Below are 20,808 nucleotides of genomic sequence, written 5' to 3'. Positions count from 1 at the left end.
GTGTCGGCATACTGTCAACTGTACAGGTTTTTCCAGATTGTCCAGATGTTTGTCTACGTTTTGTCCATGTGTCATAAACGTGATTTTCTGGCAAGTTGGTGGCATATTCTTAAAGAATGAGAATTTGGAAAATAATTTCAGAACATTTGTATTTCAAAACTCATAATCTTCAGCCAATTCTTGCTAATGCAAAACTTGTTATACTACCAACTTACTAAGTTTGTAAGGGCAGTATTTAAAACACAAGCCTATCATTGGGCCTTTGTCCCATTTTCATTTATGACCTTGTCCAGATGTCTTACTGTAAGAGTTTGAGAGGTATGGGTGTGGGTACAGAGTGAATTCTACTGGCAGTGATGTCCATTATATGTGTGGTATATTCCACACAGCACTGTGATTTTCAGGTTTGTCAGTGGCAGAACAGTACAGAGTACTGTGATTAACCACTGACAGACATCTGTGTATAGGTTGATTGATTGATATGAAGTTAGTACGCTATTGTCCATGACACCCTTATAACCCTCGCAAATATGAGTGTAGCCCTTGTTAAGACATGTTGGCACAAAGAGCCCTTGTCCAGCAGGGACACAGGTGAGATAACAGGACTGTATGTTCTGTTTCCCATGCACTAATACAGGGGGCACTTCAATAGGGGTATTGAGGCACTTGGCTTGGTGTGGACAGGGAGTGTATTCCACAGATGGGGGAGTGTGTGGGACACATATCTGTCACACCAACAAGCCCTATTGATATCACAGACCAGGTTGATGCTGTGCCTACAGGTAGATTGAGTGGGCCTTGACTTCCAGATGTGCAACACTTCCATCAAGGCAGGGTCTGGATTGCTTTGTATGTCAGAGGGGGGTCACCTCTGTGGAGTCTATATGAAACTGGGTAGAGGGACAGTGCTGTTAGCCTATCTGTGTAGGGTAGGTGTTTTTAGTCCTGCATGTGAGTAACCTCTGTGGTCTCTCCAACTTCTGCATGTGCTTTGTGAGATACATGCCAAAGGATAGCATACATGGTTCTTATGACCTCTTTGTCCCTGGATGGATGACCCTTACATATGGGTTGTCCTATCTATGAAGCTTTCTGTACAATGAAAGCAGCATGGTGATCAGACTTCAGGTTGCTGTAAACTTGGGTGTCTGATTGCCTCACTACTGACTGTGTATGTAGGACATTGTTGGTAATGTGATACTATCTGGGTCCGCCAGTCTCTGCAAAGGGGATGCTGATGCATTTGCAGACATTCAGCTTGTGGCAATGTTTCTGGCATCAGTCATTTGTTTTGATGGGGCCCTGTTGTAGGATGTCCACATCACTTTGGGTTTTGATGTTTGTTCCCAGATTGCAGTCATCTGCCTACTTGGTCAGCCATAGGCCTATGTTTATAGCCTGCACCTCAGAGAAGTATATCCCATATACCAGAGGCCCCCAGACTGATCCCTAAGGTATGCCACACAGCACGGGTGTACTGTTTCAGTTGGCTACCCCTATTATGGATATGTGGGTTCTATCAATGAAGCGGTTTGATACCCATCTGGTAACATATGGATTGCTGCCTTGTTGACAGAGTTCATGTACTATGGCCATATGGGGTATAGAGTGTAAGGCTTTGGGCAGATCAAGGTGGCCGGGGTGCACCTTCTGTCCCTCATCCATGCCTTTGTTGGCTGCCTCAGGGAAGTCCTCAAGAGTCACTGATATGCCTTCCCTGAGAATGGCAGACTGTGTAGGGTAATGTATTTGGATTTTGCATATGTCCCTGTTAATGAGATCCATGATAATCCATGGCATGGCCTTGCAGATCAGTCTAGTTAGGCTGATGTCTCTCATTTCCTGAATCGCTGAACAGTCCACCTTGGTGTGAAGGGATGACAGTGGCTGTCTGCCACTCAGCTGTGACAAAGACAAAACTCAGGGTTTGGGTGTGTAGGGTGCATAATGATGCTGCCAGTTCATGCCTGGGTTCCTGTAGGTTGCAACCTGGGCTACCTTTAGGTCCCATGGAGGCTGTCTTCTTGACTTTGAGAGAGCATTGCTGCCCTGTTCTCTAGTGATAAGGGTTGGGTATTCAGGTACTGGGGATGTCCTGCTTCCATGATGGGGGGCACAGGTAAGGCATTTCCACTGCATCTGTCAGCCAGTGGATTGGCTATATCTATGGCATTTGTGTATGGTGTGTCCTTGACCACCAGTTCTGCACAGATTTGGGAGCTTACTTTGGGAATGCAGACATATGTGAGGAAGGCCTTATGATTGTTTGTCATAGATGTGTACAATTTGGACTTGGGTTTGCCTTTAGTAGATTTGACTGGTGCTCTCCTTTGTTTGTTCAGGCTAAGGAGCGATTACTTCCAATTGTGCACCTGCTCCTTATTGGTCCTGTTCAGCAATGTTATCCTTGTGTTATATAGTTCCTTTATTGCAGATGTTTGTGGGCAGGTTTACTCTCCCTTGCAGATGGTGATGTTGTCCTGTCAGGTGTTCCTGATTTTGTGTATCCGTATATATATATATGCTGGCATAGTTGTTTTGTGTACATTTGTAAGTTGGTGCCTGTTCCTCTAGTAGGGTAGGGGGCTGTTCAGCTGTTTATACCATCCTACTGGTGGCTGTAATCAGTTTGTGGGACATCTTCCTTTTACCATAGCTAGAGGGGGGTCAGGGGTGATGGTGATATGACATGTGACCACTTTTCTGTCAGATCATGCCAGGGAGGATGATGCCATAGGGGTGCTGCAATGTTTGATCATGTTGGTTAGTGCCAAGTCTGTCATAGGTGTCACATCCTTTGGGGGTATCAAGTGGCTGTCCTAAGGGTGTAGCACTGCTAAGATGGGGGAATCTCTGTGCATTCCTATTCTGGCATGGGTGGATTTCAAATCCATGGTTGGGTAATATAAGTCAGCCAGGATCAAAGTGATGGATGGGATCCTGCTAGATTTGTAGAGGGCCAGATATGTGGAGTGGGTGTCCTGAATCAGATATGTTGGCCTGTAGCTACCTATGATTTGAATATGGGTCTTGTCAACAGTTGACTGAACATGGAGTGTCTCATGTGTGTCAGACTGTTTGACCAGCCTAGAGGTGTGTGTCTGTCTAACATATATTTATACACCACCTCCTATGGCTTTGCTGCCCACATTTTGGGTTTTGGCTGTGTGATAGGATGAGTGATCAGGTAAGGATGTGTTTCGCTCCATGGCTGTGGGCCAAGTTTCTGTGAGTGCAGACATGTCACCATCTTCCAGGGTTACACCTGCCCTGCAATGAGTGCATTCTCCTGTTTAGACTCCTAGCCATACCTCTCAACTGTACAAATTTTTACAGAATGTCCAGATTCATGCCTCATATATCTGGTTGGTTTCCCATAAAACTGTGGTTTTCAAGCACATTTATTGCAAATCACTCGGGGTTGAAGTCAGGAAATACTGACAGAAACATTTGAGTTTCAGACTTCATAACCTTCAGACAATCTCTGCTAATACTAACCGTGTTATTCTATCAACTTTCTAACATTATAAGAGCACTACTTAAAAAGTGTCCCTATATTTGGGCCATTATCCCCCCCATTATTTATGGCTTTGCCCAAATTTCTTGCTCTACAAGGTTGAGAGGTATGCTCCTAGCATTTGGCGCATGGCCTTTCATTTGCGTTTTGTTGACTGTGTTATGTTGGTAGTATGGACCCCGTGACATTCCCTACAAAGGCACTATGAGTGAGGCATGGGCCTTTGCCAGATGCCTGTAGGCCAGGTGAGAAAGATGTAGGCCATCTGTGGCAAGGCAGCGCATTCTGTCGCTTATATTTTCCCAGGCTGCCAGGCAGTGGCTCCCCCTGGGATGACACCTGTAAGTGAGCCAAGTGTTACTGACAATCACTTTCTGTTTGTATTGAGCCATCAGTCTGGGTGACAGCAAGATGTGCTTACAGCTAGGGACATACCTGCATGGGACACATATTCAGCAAGCTGAATAATGTCGGTTTTCCTATAGTCCACAAGGTACATCTGACATCGTTCACACCACCATGGACCAGGCCAAAATGATACCTGTAGCTGTTGTAGGGTGACATGAGTGCATGTGTGATATGGCAGGTTATGGCAGCTGACAAACAAGTAACCATGGCTTTCTCCTTATCCTGCCTGGTGTGTAGCACATCTGCGTGTCTCACAGTGGAATCTTCTATGAGTAATATGTTGTGTGTATGGTAAGGCCTTAGTGTTTGGAAGAACCTGATGTGTGGAGTATGCATGGTCTGTGGTGTGTATGTTTGTGCAGTTCTCATGTGTTTTTGCCTCTGAGGTTTCCTTTGCTTTCCTTTGCTTGGGGTTTTGGTTTATTGCAGACGTCCGCTTATGTGGCTGTGTGTTGTGTATTTGCAGGTGATGTTTACTGCCTCCACACACTGCAGGGCATCTATATTACTGCAAAATGTGTTCTGGTGTGCACATTCTCCATTTGTCTGGCCAGTGGTTCCCCTCCACCTTATGTGTGTCTCTTTTATCCTTCTGTATTCATGTCACAGGCTTTGTCCACAGTGGCTGTTGTTATGTATTTATAATTCTTGTGTGAGCAGGGTAAATGCCATAACATCACACACAAGGTTATGGACTTCACACCTCTGAGCATACCTATTTGGCAGGTTGTCCATAATTGCACCACTACATCTGCTGTGGTCCTCAGACATTTTATGTTATTATGTTATTATGCAGCTACATGTTGGCCTAGCTGTCATAGGTTCATAGGTTCATAGGTTTATACTAGGCTATCTGCCCTAAGGCATTTATAAGCCTAGCCCAAATTTTTGTGGCTTACGCCACCCCTTATATGAAAAAATACTGTGCCCATTAGTTTGTTGTGCCTCTGTCCAGCAGTGACACAGAGATGATTCCCAGGGTAAACCTACGATCTCCCATCCACAGGTCTAGATTTCTCTTGAACAGAGTCAGCGAGGTGCTCTGCCTCATATGGACCGGGATTTTATTCCACAGCATAGGGAGTCTCTGAGTGATAAATCTATCCCTCCAGCATGTCCTATTTATATCCGTGCTAAGGTTTAAGTCACTTGCTCTAGTGGTTTTGGTGGATTTGGATTTTTTGAGGTGGAGCATGTCCATTAATTCTGGGTTGGACATGGCCTTGTATGTCAGGCACATGTCACCTCTGAGCAGATGGTATGCGACTGAATAGAGCTGGAGTTTGTCAAACCATTACTGACTCTAACATCTGGACAGGCCCATATATGACAGTCAGATGAAGGCCCACACATGGGGACAGGGTGTTGATACTGTTCTGCCAAACATAGAACAGTTGGGGGACCAGTTTGGTATTTGCTTGCTTTCTGTAATGGGTGTGACGTCTGCTTCTCCACTGTCTGCCATTGATGTTTTGACATGACCTTTTCTTGTTTTGCAAATAGTTAGCAGGCAAATGCAATGTTAGGACAAGCAGAACAGATGTATAAGGCAAGTGATGGCTTAGTGGTTAACTACTTTGACTATAGTGTACAGAGTCCTCGGTTCAAGACCTGCAAAGGCTGTTTATTTGGTTAAGAGGGTGGCCTAATGGTTAAGGTTTTTGCCTTACAAACACAAGGTACAGAGTTTGAGCCTCACAAGGGATAATTGGCTAGGCTTAAAATGTCTTGAAAGGGTAGTTAGCCTAGTACTAATCTATGAACCTATGAACTTGTGCTCCTTCTGTGACAACCTTCCATTCCAGGGGTATGGCTGTTGGCCAGTGACATCTTTTGTCAGTGCTAACACAGGAAGGTGGCAGCCTTTTATGACCTGGCAATTCACAGACCTTCAGGTACCTGCTATGGTACTAGGCACTATACCTCTCAACTTCTGAGGGCCAAACATCTGGACAAAGCCATAAGTAATTGGTATCCCACATAGCTGTCAGTTGTCTACTGCTATCCCAGTAGGCCACCTCATTCCCTTGCATGCATGCAGCAATGCCATAGATATGCTACCAGAACATACTAATCCATCCATTTATTGTTAAGAAGACTGACTTAACTTGTGCCTGTGGCAGTTGTGAGGATGGTGCTTGAGGGCTGCTTCTGTTGTATGCATGCAGTACACTGCCTATACATGGTAAGGTACAGGTAGTGTGATGTGTGTGGCATCCATTTTACTGTGTATGCAAGTTGGAGAAAGGTGTCAGTCCCTAGGTCCCTACAGTGTCAGTGTGTGTGCTATGCATTGCCTCTTTGCCAAGGCCAGGGCATAATGGGAATGCCTCCATCTGCCTACAGGAGCTGGCTCAGGGGATTCCTCCTCTGAGTCCCTCTGTGCTTGTGGGGACCTTGGCAATGGTGGGGGGGCTGTGTGGCCCATCCCCATGCTCTTCCTGCTGCAGCTGTTTCCACGGGATCATATTGTGTAGCATGGCACATACTATGAACGTGTGCACATGTGTCAGAATTTCCCTTTTCTGCACTGAAGTGCGATCTCGGAGTTGGTATATTTAAGTAGGGGGGTGTGGGGGGTGCAGGGGGGCTTGCCTGCACCATTAAGGTACTTTTTTCTGTTTTATTATATATTCAAACTTTTAAACTTCGATCATATGTTGCCGAACATATGGGATTCGAAGTTTAGAAAGTTTGAGTATATAATATAGACCCAAATATCACTATACCCCCCTCCCTTCTTAAGGTTTCATTCATTCTTATTTTAAAAATCTTTTTGAACAAACTTACATTGAACACCCTCTAGCTTTGAAGGGCACTAGAAGGTGTGGTTCATGTAAGCAATGTCCCTACATTTTGGAAACTGATTCTGTGGAAGTGAAAGATATTTCTAGACACATTAGATTAGGTAAAGGGAATTGTGCCACCCAAGGTTTGATTTACATTGCAATCTGTGATAAATGTGGTATGCATTATGTGGAGAAAACTGAAAGATTTTTTAGAAAAAAAATATATGAACACTTACATGCCATTTCTAAGGCAAATATGAACAATTCTTTGTATAAACACTCTTTAGTATGTCAAGAGTTTAATAAATTTCATTTTGGGATCCTGGAGGTAATGTCTATTAATGTTAGGGGTAGTTGGTGGGAATTAGACATTGAAGTCCAAATACAAACTAAAAAGCACAGTTTTCTAAACTGTAGGTGTTCCTTCTATTGCAATTTATCCACATGCCAAATCTATTTTAAAACTATCTGCTTTTAAAAAAGTAAACTGCTTCTTATTTAAAGTATTACTACAGGGCAGATGAGCATACACACAGGTTAATATTTCTGGCTGTAGTAACTAACTTTGGCCACCAGGCAGCAACACAATGCCAGCAGTCTACCACATTCCTTGCTGTTTTAACTAATAGTACCAATAGGTTTTAGTTTAATGTTGTTTTAACTCTCAGTGGTTCCAGTATATGTAGGTTTAATGTTGCCAGCCTCACTCTAGAGTGTTGTTTAACCCCTAGTACATCTTCTGTTCCCTTTGTCTCCTGTTTTTAAACTTATATCTGGAACATTTCCATCTCTGGCTTGCTCTCATTCCCTCTTAGGTTTTGATTTTCAAGGTTGCTTCCCTTCTAATTGTTTCAGTGCTGTTTCACACTGCTGACCTGACCCTGTCATTACTGGTTCCAACCAGCTAGGCCACTGTAATATCCATCTCAAGTCTCTATTCCAATCCCTCCCCCAGTTTCTTTCATTTTCTTTTCTTTCCAACCCCTCCCCCAGACTCTTTAACTTTGCTTTCCTTCCTGTGGTGCCATCTTTTACCTCTCTGAACCACTCTAATCCTTTCCCTATACCACTGCTAGAATATCCCTTACCCCTTGCATACTTTCGTCTGAACTTACCTTACACTCCACTGATTGTTTTTCACTGCTGACCTTGATTCTTTATTTCCTTGGCTCTACCCACTCCATTTGCCCCACGGGCTCACTCCGCTCCCCTAACCTACCCCCAATACCCCTACATTTATACTTAGCTAGCCACTCCCACCACTTCCACCATCCAATTCAAACTACCCATCATACCCCCAAAATCTCCTCCCACAGTTCACCCATTATAGTAAGCCTACCTTTCAGAGTTTACTGCCAAACACAACTTGTCCTGATAAACTACTAAACAATTAACCTAAACCATAATCTCTTACTCGCACTAACTTCACAACTTAACTCACCCCCTAATTCTACTCTAATAATCATGACCTTCAAATCTCTATCCCTACTTACTCAGATAATACTTCTAATTACCTTAACTTACCTAAATTATATCACCCAAACTACTAATGCAAACCACCCCCCATTTCACACCACTACCCCATCCTCTACAAGGGACACATCTACTGTTACTCATATATCTACCAGTATCTACCCCCTCAACACTAGTATGCTCTTCCCCTATAGACTCCTAACTAACTTTAAAAACACTGTTCCCAACTACACTAGTTTAATGTCTACAAATCTCTCTACCTGTATACTACACCCCAAACAAACCAAATACCTCATCCATCATCTTATCTCTATCCTTCTCTTTGGGGGCATCCACCCAACCCAGGCCCCTCTACCACACTGCATCCAACCCCCAAGCAACAGACAAACCCCTCCACTTCTCAGCTCTAAATGCTCAGAGCCTATGTAGCAAAATTCCAAACCGTCATGCCTGGTTTCTACATGACCAGCCCGATATTCTCTCCAACTCAGAAACCTGGCTTAAGCCCCACATACAAGATTCTGAAATAACTCCTCCCAACTACTGCATGTTAAGGAATGACAGAACACAAAAAAAGGGAGGTGGTGTAGCACTCCTTTACTCAGCATCCCTCTTAGTCACCGCCTATACCAAACCCTTTCCCAAATTTGGCAAGGCAGAAATAATACCAGCCCTACTCCACCTAAACAAGCATAAACTCATATTTGTTCTCTCCCTCTATATTCCCCCTGGTGACAATATCTCATCCCTTGAAGATATTCTCTCCTGGGTCTCTACCAACATTACTCACGAAACTATAATCCTGGCGGGCATAAACATAAACTGGGCCACAATCCAATCTCCCACTAACTCACTCAATATTAACTTACATAACTTTACACAACTAATCAATTCCACTACCAGGCCTTCCAAGAACTCCATCACTGGAACTACAATAGACTGGATTCTAGTATCTCATCCTCACTAGATCTCTGATAGTGGTATTCTCCCAGATCTACTAGCTGATCATTTCCCCACTTTTGCCCACCATCTCCTCTCTTCTATACAACTAACTCACACCTATATTTCCACTCATTGCCTAAAGAACTTCAATGCTGAAACCGTCTCAAATGCACTAAAAAGCACAAACTGGAACCCATTAAAAACTCTTTCCCTAGATAATGTTCAATCCTTCTTTAACTCTACTTTCACAAACCTGTTCAACTCCTTTGCCCCTCTAAAAAATATATATATAAAAAGTAACCCTGTACCCTGGCTAAACAAAAACAACTTAGCTACTATGCGACTCCGTGACAAAGCCTGGACATGTTACCATAAAAATAAAATCACTATCACCCTAAATGAATGTAAAACACTATTAAATAAAGTCAAAAAACTTATTACCTTAGACCGTAAAGCCTATTTCTCCACTCTCCAAACCAATCACACCACCAATCCCAAACTATTTTGGCAAGGAATCTCATCTCTCCTCAACCTGGGGAAAAAAAAAAACCCTTGCCCCAACCCAGATGCCTCTGACATGAACTTGGCCACTCAAGTTAACTCTTTCTTCATAGAGTCCATAAGCAAGCTAATGCCATCCTTCACCAACACCTCTACAGCCCGTCCTCAGCGTGGTCCCATCCATTCCTCCCCTAGCATCCCTTGCCCCCAATCTCCACCTTTTTCTATCAATCCCATATCTATATCCACCATAAAAAAACTTCTCCTAAAATAAAAACCTGGTTCCAATGCCCCTGATGAAATTCCCTCCTACTTCTTAAAAGTAGCCACAGAAGCCATTGCTTTCCCTATCAGCATACTAATTAATCGGTCTATATCAGAAAGCCAAGTCCTCCAGCTTTGGAAGAAGGCCTTTATTATTCCTCTCCATAAAGGTGGCAATAATAACGACATCCCCAAACATTCACCCTATCGCCATCCTATCCCCTATTTCTAAGCTACTTAAAAAGTGTGTACACCAACAACTCCTACTCTACCTCATCAATAATCAGCTTCTTACCCCCACACAACATGGCTTTAGACCAGGCCATAGTACCTCCACTGCCCTCCTCTCCTTCCTGGAAACAATCAACAAAACCCGTGACTCTGGCCACTTTGTATCCACTCTTTTCCTCAACCTCTCTAAGGCATTTGACACTATTTCCCACTAACTCCTTCTTACCAAACTCTCTAAACTTAACTTATCCCCTTACTCTACCCAGTGGTTCTCAAGCTATCTCACAAACAGGTAACAAGCAGTTAACTGCAAAAAGGCTACCTCACCCTTCTTTAATACAGCCACAGGCATCCCCCAAGGTTCCATTCTAGGCCTCCTACTATTCAACATATTCATAAATGATTTCTTCCAAGCCATTCCTAACTCCAGTTTCATCCAATATGCCAATAATTCTACTATAATCTGTTCCTCCCTTTCCATCACAACTCTAAGCAATCTAACATAAGCCACCTTCTCTTCCACTGAACAGTGGATGCTCGGCAGCCATCTAGCACGTAATGCAACCAAAACAAAACTTATGTTATTCAATGTATCCAAAACCTCTTCCCTAGACAAACAATCCTTCATAATTGCCAACAATAACAATATCCCCCTAGAACTAGTCTTTGACACAAAATTACTAGGAATTATCATTGACAATCAACTAAAATTTGATAAGTATCTACAAGCAAATATCAAAAAAAAACCCCATAAAAAATTAGATATGCTTTACCGCCACAGTCACTTTATCTCTCCCACCACTAGGATTACATTAGCTAATACATACCTCATACCATCCCTTTTATATGGTGCATCTATCCTAACCAGCCTAAAATCTTCCCTCAAAACAAAACTCTCATCTTGTTATAACAAAATATCCAAATTTGCGGCAGGTCATAGAACCTCTTCTCACCACTGTAATTCCCTTCACCAACTAAGTTGGCTAGAATTATCAAACTTCCTCACTTCCTCACATATACCCAGCTCATCCAAGCACACAAACTCATTCATAACCCGTCTCTCTGCCCCTCCCTAGCAAATACCTTTGAAATGCAGATAGACTCCAAAAATCCAATTCCCAAAACCTAATTAAATTGCATAAACCAACACATCCTGCTGGGAATCAATTGATGTCCTTCTCTCTTGCATGCCTCTGGAACTTTCTCCCTACTCCATCCACACCACCAGCAGTCTCTCCTTGTTTAAAACCTCACTGCAATCACACCTTACTTCACAATGGAAATGATCTTGCTCTCATCCAACCTAATTCTACCACACTTTCTTCCCAACTTTCCAAACTTTGTTGCCTGTCACTACCTCCTAACGTTTTACATCCTTACCTCATTGTAATTCCCTAAAGAAAAAAAACTACTACATACTGAATTAACCTGTATTATGTAACATCTATTTGAATTGTGCAATATGGGTTTGTACTATACAAAATATGAATTTAACATTTAATTTAAATGTATATTATGGATTTGTGCTCTTTCTGTAGAATGTATTTGTATTTCTCTGGAGCTTTTCTCCCCAGGACTCCATTGAAAATGGGCTCCTTGTAGCCCAATGGACTATCCCGGAAAACAAACTGCAAATAAATAAATAAATAAATAAATAAATAAATATATAAATAAATAAATAAAAGTAAAAGAATTCCAGTTGATTGTTAAGTTAAACTCCCTTTTCCCCCAGGGTTAAATGAATTAGGCTGTGTGCTACACGAACTCAATGAGGAACTAAACCCACACATAAGGCTGCTGTTTAATCTTAGCCTTACTACAGGATACGTACCCAAAGAATGGCGTACGGCAACTGTGGTCCCACTCCACAAAGGCAGTGCTTCTACAGACCCTGGAAATTACCGCCTCATAAGCTTGACGAGCCTTGTCTGCAAAGCTATGGAGAGGATCATAATGGAACTCATAAATAAAGACATTGGGGACCTACAGACACTGGATCCTACCCAATTTGGCTTTGTCAAGGGCAGATCCTGCCTCTTGAACTTGGTCGACTTTTTCGAAACAGTCACTAAGGCCATTGATGAGGACAAGGCAGTTCACACAGCCTACCTTGACCTAGCAAAAGCGTTTGACACAATACCCCACTCGGGCATCATAGAAAAGCTCAACAGCTTAGATGTAAACCCATATGTCACAAGATGGGTTGCAAACTGGCTCAAGGACAGAACACACAGGGTTAGAGTTGCTGGTGCCATGTCAGACTCTAAGTCGGTCACGAGCGGTGTCCCACAGGGCTCAGTCCTGGGCCCCCTCTTGTTCGGCATTTATTTTTCTGAAGTGCAGGCAAACATAGGGGGATTGTGACTGACAAAATTTGCAGATGACTGCAAACTGGGCACCATAATTGACACTCCATCAGACACAGACATCCTCCAGAGAGGTCTCATAGAAATGGATAACTGGTGCCAGAGCCATGGCCTTAAGCTAAATGCCAAAAAATGTATAGTCATACCCTTTGGGAAAAACAAGGTAACCCCTAATTACCACATAGGTGGTAATCCATTAAACATGGAAGAAGTCATCAGGGACCTGGGGACCCAAGTTGACAGTAACCTCTCTTTTGACACTCACATTGCCAAAGTGGTTAGGAAGACCTTCTACATTGCCCACCTGATCATGAAGGGATTCACATCCAGATCAGGAGAGGTCATTGTACCCCTGTACTCTTCACTTATCAGACCAATGACTGAGTACAATGCCCCATTCGGAATGTACCTTACCCGACACCTGCAGCAGTTGGAAAGACCCCAAAAGTTCCTCACCAAAAGGATAAAGGGGCTCAAACATATGTCATACGATGCCCGACTGAAGAAACTCCAGCTCTATTCAGTCGCATACCGCCTGCTCAGAGGTGATCTGTGCCTGACATACAAGGCCATGTCCAACCCAGAATTAATGGACATGCTCCACCTCAAAAAATCCAAATCCACCAGAGCCACGAGAGCAAGAGACTTAAACCTCAACACGGATATAAATAGGACGTGCTGGAGGGACAGATTTATCACCCAGAGACTCCCTACACTATGGAACAGAATCCCAGTCCATGTGAGGCAGAGCCCCTCACTGACTCTGTTCAAGAGAAATCTTGACGAGTGGATGGGAGATTGTAGGTTTACCCCGGGAATCATCTCTGTGTCACTGCTGGACAGAGGCACAGCAAACTAATGGGTATAGTATTCTCATCCTAAGGGGTGGTGAAAGCCACACACACTCTGGCTAGGCTTATAAATGCCCTAGGGCAGATAGCCTAGTATGAACCTATGAACCTATGAACCTATAATATATTTCTTTATTACTTATTTTGAAGATAAGAGCCTTGAATTTATAAGCATTATATTTATTGAGTAATAAGAATGTGCTTGAAATGTTTTTAACTGTTTTTCTAGAAAAGAGTTGTAAAAGTTTATTTTAACATTGTTAAGTATCAATTAACAAAGGAAATTGATTTGTGGTACTTCCTGTATATAAGGTTCATAGGTTGGCACTAGGCTATCAGCCCTAGGGCCTATACAAGCCTAGCCATAACAATTCCCTGGCTATTTCTTCCCACACTATTTGTGTTTTTAGTAGTTAACTGTTCTGATGAAGTCCCATTAATAGCTAAAAGGGATGAAATTGTTTTAATAAAGATTTTTTTTCCTGCTCTGGAGCTTATTTTGAAAATAAAAAAATCTGCACTATGTGATATTAAGCCATTTACAGTAGCACAGTACTTCAAGGAATTTGTTTTGCAGGCTATACTAGGGTTGCATTTAAGAGGCGACCTTAGGGGCTATGTTTCTGATACTTACAGTGAATATGTGTGATGACACAGACATTAATGGCAGCTACATGTCAGTCATGATGTATGCTCTAATTATTATCTGAGCTGTGATGTTTTTTTCTGGAGTTTTAATGTTGTGTAATAATCAGATGAATTACTAACTGAGCTGAGGTGTCCCTCCAGTGAGTTTAATAAAGGCCATTCATAAAACTGCAAATGACTGACCATTCTGTTTTATGTAAGGCTGATGTTGGGTGACCATATTTGCCATATAGTAGAAGGCATTCTAGTTTCAGTTATAGCTGTTTGGATGAGAGAACTAGATAACCAGGACAATCATAGCTGGCCTTAGGCATAGGCCAACTAGGCCGCCTAGGGTGCTGGACTAGCAGGGACACTTTTCTAGTATTTATTTGGTGTAGGTAGATCAGGATGGGGGCATCGAGTGGTGTGGTGGGGGACACCATGGAGCCCTTATGCCTAGGGCACCAGTTGACCTAAGGCCGCTGCTGAGGACAATACAGTGACCTTTCAGATGTGTCTAGCAATTGAAAGGTACACAAGTTAACTTTATGCCATTGGTAGTGCATGGATCAAGAAGGAGTCATGGCTTTATGGTCCGACTGGTGAGAAGTGGTAGAGCAATAAAGTCTGTATTGTATTGGGTGCTTGTTTTGCAGGTACTAGACAATAACAGTCTGCTATAAGTTAATGGTAAAGCAGTATTGATTCTTTGCTAGATGCATGCAGTAATGGACATCTTTGGGCTGATAGCAACATACAGAGACCCAAAGTATAGAGGACATAAGGAAGGGTATATCAGTTCCTTTAATGCTGCAAGACACATACACTTTGTAGCTATGTGCTTATTTTCACATGTTTTGAAGTGAGTGGGTGATGGCTGCATGATGTAATGGCTTTATTAAGCTGCATGTTTCACATTTGACAACAAAAGAGCAATATTACATTGGATTCCCTGGTATTATATTATTGGCATCTTTGTCAAAATCTCTGTGTACTGTATTTGGATCACACAGTGTGAAGAGAAAACATAGATATACAAGATTTGGTTAGAGACAATTTATATTAAAAACAAATGAGAGAAGGAGGTGGGGGATTTTTCATGTGAGTAGGAATTTGGAGCAGGGGGTCAAAGTCATTAGATGGTAGTAATTGTCTTGTTTTGTTAACAGGTAAAAGTTAAGTTATGATAAGTACAGGTGCAGGATTGCCAGGCCTGCAACCAAAGGAACTTATATGTCACACTGGAGAGTAGCATGAGATAGGAGACAGGGTCAGCTGCATACAGACAGGACTCAGATAGCTGAGATTATCTTTTTGAGTGTATATGATTGCTGGTTTGAGGAATAAATGGAAATAAAGAAGTAATAGGAATTTAAATGATGTTCTCAAGTACACAGTAAAAAATTGGGCTGCAGTCTTTGCTATTGTAAGTTACATTAAAAAAGAAATCGGCACTCTTAAATCAGTCTGATTATAATGGTGATTAAGTGGTTATCTTGTGAACATTTGTAAGGTAAAACGTTGTTTCATGATAATAGCTGAGAAAGAAAGGTGATAGTTGTTGGAAATGTGGTAGCTGAAAATTGAGTGGAGTACAGACCGCTACAATGAGATATAAAGTAAATACTTCAGGATCATAGCTATGGCAGAATGGCATTTATTTTCCCATGATGAGGGAAAGGATAACAATGTTGGCACAACTGGTTCATGTGTCAGTCCTAGCACTAGGAATCATTCCTCAAAAGAATGGAAAAAAGATCCCCGTAATCTAATCAGGCAATAATAGTACATTGACTTAAAGCGATCCACCAGAATTCTAACTAATGAAGTCAGGGCACTTTATTACAGAAACCTTCAAATTCAACATGTTGGTAATCTTAAATAATTCTTGGAGCACAGTTAAATCTATCATCTCAAATAAAATATTCCCAAAATCTCATTCCTCATACACTTTCTCCTCCTCCTATGTGATATAGGCTTTACATTCCAACATATCTTCTACTGCGTATACTTTGCATACTTCTTTTTGCCGTTTCCCAGCCCCTACCTCATCTGTTTCTTTACATAAAAGTCTTGAACATTTAGCCATTTATGTCAAAACTATATCACACAAACAAACAAGAAAACATCTGAGCCACTGGTTCTAAATTCAACCCCAAATTTCATTACCTACACCCTAAAATATTAATCTCAGGGATAAATTCATTGCAAAATCATTAGCTCACATTTTTAATCTTTCTCTCACTTCAGGTATAATGCATACCAGCTTCAAACATACACTAATAATCCCCATTCTCATAGTACCAAATCCTAATTCTGCATCTGACTACAGAACAATTGGCAATATCTGCTCCCTTAAAAAAATTCTCAGAAAAAATAATCCATGAACAGTTGCTAGAATACATACAGAAATACAACCCATTAACAGAGAAACTGCATGGATTCCAGCCAAGATATAGGACTCTATATAGGATTATAGGATATATATATACTCTATATAGGATTATAGGATATATATATATATATATATATATATATATATATATATATATATATATACATATATATATATATATATATATATATATATATATATATATATATATATATGACTCTAATAGCTACATGCATTTTCTTTCAGCATGCTACTGCACAATCATTCTGATTTTGGAGTCTCCCCAGATGGTAGTACCTGGCTCAAATCTATTTCCCCAACAGGACCTTTGCTATATCTTCCAATAACAACTTTTCATTCACAGGCTACCTTAACAGAGCAGTACCACCAGGCTCCTTACTAGTCCTACTCTTCATCCTGTACATCCACAACTTTCCTTGGGATGTTCCCCAACTTCATATGCAGGTGAATTAGTCCTTCACAGATGTAAACAAGTTTATACATCAGGTAGCCACTGATTTACAGACAGGTTTTCCCGTATTAGGAATTGTATCTGTGATAAAACATTTACAGTGAAAATAAATAAATCTAAAGTAATGATGTTTGGTACATCTAAAAGAGTTGGTAATATTGCCTCTCTTTTCATAACATACCACTGTGAAATACTACTACCATTGACTAAGGGGACAGAAGTATTTTGGAATGATTCTTGACAACACCTTTTCCTTTCAAAACCACACTGACATTAATTACTTTTGTTTTATTTTGGTTTTGTTGACTGGGGAGCATTTTCGGGCTCAGCCCGGGTTTACTACCAAAGAAAAACAAGATATAAATTAAAAAAAGATGTAGGTTATACAATAATGTACAAGAAAAGAACAATAATACAGTCAACAATACTATATCAGCTCAGTAAAAGTGATCATGCAGGATTATGCAGTGCAATATATGGTATTAGGAAGATAAAGCAATTACATTTGGAGAATATTAACTGGGCTAAATATTTATACTGCATAAGGATTCTTCCACTGCACTATGAATTCAAGTAAAGGAGTATTATTTTATTCTAAAACATGTAAATCAAGAAAAGAAGTGAAGTAACAGGCTGCTAATGATCACACCCAAAGTTCTGTAACATCTCCGTGTGGCACATTGTACTTCCAGCCTACTTACTACTGAAGCAAGACAGACTATAAGCATCAACATTCTCATCTGCCGACTGGAATTTGTCCTGCCAATTATTGTCCCAATGTCTACACACAACACACAGTTACTTAAAACTACTGAAAATAAAATTTTCAGATTTATCAATGTAGCCACCATAAATGAACATTCACTGCATCTCCTCTCAAAGAGCAAAAGGCTTCCAGTTTTTGCCAGGACTACCTATGTGCTTAACATCCTTACCTTTAAGGCATTGAAAGACAGGTACTGTCTCCCTCTGGTTAACAAGTTCTCAGCACAAGATTGTTCAGACTCTCCAGTTCTCTTTAGTCATATGTGGAAAGTCTTTTCATAAACTTGTGTGTGTCTCCTGGAAGAACGTACTCAAAGAAATTACAAATTTGGATAATCTCATCCAATTCAACTGAAAATTAAAAGAGCATCTTACCAAGGAATATAAATGCAAATATTTCAGAGATGAAGGATAATTCTGACCTATACCTTCCTAGACCATCACAGGTACTTTTGCACATCATTTAACATTTCAGTGTATTTTAGCTGAACACAAAATCTCAAATCATTTAATGCTGATGCTCATACTATATACAATGCTTCTCTACTCTATAATTGTGCCCCATTGACATCAGTATGTATCTTAATGCTCTGTGTATTTTTCTGTTTTGAACTGTTTCTTCATAATAGTATCTCACATACAATGTATTTGATACTAATGAATGTTTTGCACTACGTATTGTAATGTGCCTTTGTATTGTATTGTGGTTTTTACGCAGGTAGTGCCTGAAAAGGGTTTTGCACCAGCCTACCTACCCAATTATTGGACAATAAATAAATATTATGAGAGAAAGAGGGAACAGAGGGCAGGCTAGGTAGGAAACAGTGATGGTGGAAAAGGGGCTTGGTAGGAAAGGAAGGAAGAGACCACAAATTATATTGGTTATGGAATGCGGTCTGTTAGGAGGAAGGTTGTATGTAGATAGGTCATGAAGGATTACTTAATTTCTCTTAATTTCTCTTCTCCTTACTTAGGAAAATGGGATGTGGGAGTTGAGTCTTTCCCTGATGGACTAATGTCAAATAAAGGTCATGTAGATCCATGTAGTGACAGTTTAGCAGAGTCTGCATATAGAGCAGCCAATGAGCTTTTATAGGATAGGTAAGCTTCCTTGTGGCATAGTGGTGTAGTTAGTAGCATTGTCACCTCACAAGAAGGAGATCTCCTGTATGATTTTCAGCTGTGATGCCTTCTTTGCAGAGCCTGCACATTCCCCTTGTGTTTGCAGGGTTTTCTTTAAGCAGTCTGTATATTCCACCTCCCAATGAGCAGATTGGCAAATCTAAACTGTCCCTAGGTATCTGTATAGAGTATATATATATATATATATATATATATATATATATATATATATATATATATATATATATATATATATATATGTGTGTGTGTGTGTGTGTGTGTTTGTGTTTTACAGAAGAAAGGCCTAGCAATCTATTCTTATTCTATGTTTACCTAGTAAAATCTCTCAATGATACCAGTTTTCATAAGATTGTTATAGGAGTTGGACCAGACTTGGAAGGATGGATGAATGATAGCTTCCTTGAAGAGACAGGGTAAGGGATGGTGGAATGTCCTTCCCTAAAATGTAATTGATGAAATTATATTTGTAATGTTGAATGAATGACTTTATGGTGAAAACTTGTGGAAGGGAATGTCTGCCCTAACCAATGAGAGATAGAAATTTTAAATATGCCCCTCTCTAACGATACAGATCTGATCTGTAAGTGGGCAACTTGCTGGGTGAGGATGAAATGATGTAATGTAGGATTGATATGGTTCTCTTGTAATAACAGAGGCAGCCTTCATGGTATTGGGCATATCAAAACAGATAAGGTTAGGACTGATTTGTGATCACTCTTAAACGAATAAATAAGAAGGTAATTTCAGAAGCTACAGTGATTTTTGTTGCTGTTTTCATTCCCCCATACATTGAGAATATTGCACGCCCATCACAGAATGAAAAATCCGTTATTGGGTATATACTCTCTCCCAATATATGCCCTGCATTAATATTATACCTACAATATCACACTCCAATATTATAACCAAATGAGCAGCCAGTGGACACAGAAAATATACCTCTTCTGCAAAACTGCACTTAAAATCAGTCATCTTCTAATATGGAGAACTCTAGCAAAACCTGTCTCTTTTTCTTTCTTCCAGTATTAATTTTTAAAGGTCACATGGGAACTGAATCACATTGAGAGGCAAATGAGCCCTGATGGTTCTATGACTGTTTTAAATGCTTCTTTCTGACCTGATTAATGCAACATTTTTATTTGTCTAAGAAATCTCTGGAAATGTTAAGTGACAAGGTTAATTTGAAATATTGCCACAGTAGCTCTAACTGTGCATAGTTCATTTGAGACATATAGAACTTGGCTCCTTTGGGGCAGCGGTATATTTTCTTTATAAGTGCATGTCGGCATTCTTGAAAGTGAATTTGGCAGTATGTAAGGGATTTAGCAAACAATGAGTATTATTAATATCACTCTTTGTGTTCATTGACCATTTATCTTTTCTCAGGAATCTGCTTTCAGATCTTAAGCTTGAGTAAACAAATATTCTCATAGGAGGACCAGACATTTTAAATGAGAAAATAATTGGCCAGACAAGCCCTTGGCTGCCTTTCTCACCTTCAGGTAATGATAACTTTGGTTACACTCCTTGTTCTTAGATCTAGAAGCATATATTTAATTATAAACAAGGGATTAATTACGCAGTATGGATGCAGTTGAGATAGACCAGATGTTTACTATATTCAGAAAACAAAAGGTAGCCTCAAGTGTATGTGCATGACTGACTAAATAATGCAACTATGAGAAAATCAATTTATGTCTGTATCAGTAACTGGAAAGAACAAAAATAAGCACAATTGTCTTTTTTTCTGATTTTTCTTTTGCCCTCCCCATCTCGACCATTAAGACCTTTCCTCATTCATTCCCCTGCTGGCTTGTCATAGCCATATTTCCAACTAAGTTGAAAGTTGAAAGTTGAAAGTTGAAAGGAGGCAAGCTGTCATTCCTGGGAATTCTGGATTTTCTTATCTCCTGCCTAGAGTTCCACATCATGCCATTCATGCAATGATGTTGTTAATACAGGTCTTTGTCTGTGCACAGTCTGCTGATTCAGTCTCATACTTGCAGCAGAGTTGGAGTCCTCAGTCTCCAGAGAGAGATGTATCCCTAACCAGGAATTCCT

The sequence above is a fragment of the Protopterus annectens genome, chromosome 8.part0, assembly GCF_019279795.1.
Source record: "Protopterus annectens isolate FY-2018-M chromosome 8.part0, PAN1.0, whole genome shotgun sequence".
In the NCBI taxonomy this organism is placed as follows: Eukaryota; Metazoa; Chordata; order Ceratodontiformes; family Protopteridae; genus Protopterus; species Protopterus annectens.
This window is presented reverse-complemented; position numbering follows the sequence as displayed.